The sequence below is a fragment of the Sinocyclocheilus rhinocerous genome, unplaced genomic scaffold (assembly GCF_001515625.1).
Source record: "Sinocyclocheilus rhinocerous isolate Xijiao unplaced genomic scaffold, SAMN03320098_v1.1 scaffold2538, whole genome shotgun sequence".
NCBI classification, from domain to species: domain Eukaryota; kingdom Metazoa; phylum Chordata; class Actinopteri; order Cypriniformes; family Cyprinidae; genus Sinocyclocheilus; species Sinocyclocheilus rhinocerous.
The window spans coordinates 110,509-113,161 of record NW_015626366.1 but is presented as its reverse complement, the minus strand read 5'-3'; the positions used below and the strand labels follow the sequence as shown (position 1 = coordinate 113,161).

The 2,653-nt window shown below is 32.7% G+C and overlaps 1 protein-coding gene across 3 annotated transcripts in view; it reads right to left on the bottom strand.

Moving 5' to 3' along the window:
- The window catches only part of LOC107712206 (DENN domain-containing protein 1B-like), a 97,270-nt gene that overhangs the window by 23,240 nt on the left and 71,377 nt on the right, over positions 1 to 2,653 (bottom strand). The window lies entirely within an intron of this gene.

Sequence of the window (2,653 nt, the reverse complement as noted above, 5' to 3'; positions counted from 1 at the left end):
GATTTTTTTTATAGTAATAAAAATCATTTAGTTCAGTAAAAGAACAGACTACAATTAAAAATTGAACGTAGCTACTCAATGCAGTGTGCCGAACGACAGTCGCATCACACAGATCAGATTGCATTTCTCCAGTGAGGAGAGTGAGTCGAGCTGATTGACAAGAAGAGTGGGGTGAGACAGACAAGACGATGGCGGATGATTTAGTTTCGAAACTAGATGCAAAAGCGCGTGTTTGGCAATATTTTGGATTTTGAAAAGCCTGTTGACTCTTGCCGTGTATCTAAGGTGATTTTGGATTTTTTTAAAAACATTTGTTTCTTATTTAATTGGTTCTACAGTGTTAAGCGAAGGAAAGCGAGGAAAAGAGGAAACGCCCCGCCCCCGCGGTGATACCGGTATTACCAGTGTTGTCACACGTCGATTAATCGGTGGGAAAATTTCCTCACCGTCACAACCCTAGCTCTCGTACCCTTCACTTTCTTTGCCGTGTACCCAAGCTACTTCCTAACTCTCTCGACATGCATGTACTTTCATTATTTCATGGTATACACTACTGCTATCCGCCACTCGCTGCTTAGTTGCGTTTTAAAAGACTTTGGTACTGATGAACATGTTTTTGATTTTTTTTATTCAATTTGTTCTTATATTTTTGTGCAGCTAAAGAGAAGATGTAACAAAATGTAAAGGTGGACGAACAAACTCACTAAAAGAGTAAATTCTATAATAATAATAATAATAATAATATTTTTTTTAAATCTTTGCAAAGGTTAGTTCATGTTGTCATATGTCAAATAGCATGACCCACAGAAAACATCAAGACATTCAATATAAAAAAAGTCATAATAGTTTACAACAAAAAAATCAATAATTAAAGTTAAATAAAAATTACTATTCAAAAATCATTACTATATTTTTTTTTTATAAAAATGTTTCATTTATTTAATGCTAAAACCACTTTACATGTCACTAAAACTTAAAAAATTAGTATATTCAAAATGTGATCTTATTTGTCAATGACCCATAAGAAAAAATAAATATGCATACATATTTATATTTGTGGTATAACTACATGCAGAAAACATTGTCATGTGACAAAAAAACCTTAAAACAGAAAATTAGAGAGAGTTCATGTTGTCATAAGTCAAAATGAATGACCCAAAGAGAACATCGCAAAATGTCATAATATTAAAAAAATGAATTCATCACTTCAAGTTAAATCAAAATCTGGAAAAAATACAGCAAAATTGTTTAATTTATTTGATGTTAAAACCACTTGACATTTTCAGAGCCATTAAAACCTTTGCTGAAAACAGTATAAAATTAGAGAGAGCAAAGGTTAGTTCATGTTGTCATATGTTCAAATGGCATGACCCAAAGAGAACGTCAAGATATTCATGATACAAAAGACATTTTTTAAAACATAACTAAATTCATTAATTAACTACATTAAAAAGAAAATGATGTTGAAAATTTTAAAATGTATTTAATTTATTTGATGTTAAAACTATAATTTTGTTGAAAATACAATAATAAATACATAAACACATGAAATTGTTTTGAAATGTTACCTTTTTTGTCATTACTCCATAAACAAATATAAATCTGCATACTTGTATATAAATGCATTCTTCATAAATAAAATAATCAAGGAAAATCATCTGAATTGCATGTCCCCTTCAGATTTTTCCCCATACTCCCAAGTCTTCTGTATCAAATCATCCAAGCCTGTCATGAGACACAGCGGTGCACAAACACATGGGGATGAACCGTGAAGCGGTGCTTGATCCAGGTAATGTAAGGTTAACCAAATTGATTACGTATGCAGCGGCGCTCATAACCATCTGCTGGCAATTCATTTGCACGCCTGCAATTCACACTGAGCAGCATGCATAATCAATAATCAGTTTAGCTTCCTTCATTAGGGAAGATCAAGCGAAGACCATAAACGAGAGCGTTTAGGTGATCCACTGAATACCAAGAAGCAGTTGGGTTTAGGAATACAGGAAAAGCACCTGGGTGAATCGTCACTGACCCTGTTGAACGTGGATAGAGGTTTTGCATTCAGAATGTTCACAAACTGGCATTTTTCCATATAGAACTAATTTCATTTTTGTTGTCTTTTGTTCTATTCGTCTCTATTGGGACATACCTCTTTTTCACAGCGTCCCTGAGCTGATAAGGCGAATCCTCAGAAGCATCAAACAGGAAGTTTAGCGGCGCTAAATTAACAAGTGTCATCTCCATATTCACACTGGCTAAGTGCTTTTATGTTTATGTAAAGTTGGCGCCATATTAATATTTCATGTAGATGCGTTGTCTTTTTTCCCCTCACTTCTCTCACTCTCCCCAAACAATCCGTTAAACAGTCTTCATTTTTGAAGAATCAAAGAAAGCAAAATGCCACTCACACTCAGGAGAATGTGCAGCATACCCAGTGGGCAAATACGAGGATATAAAACAAAAGGTTGTGCACAAGAACGTCTTCAATATTTCTGTATTACATGTAAGATTTCAATTTATATATTTATATTTCTTTAAAAATATTTAAAGAAATTAAATATTGCTATTTAATATTTATTATTAATAATAATAATGTTTAATATGTATTTAAATTACATGTGATGCGTGTGTGTCATATATATATATATATATA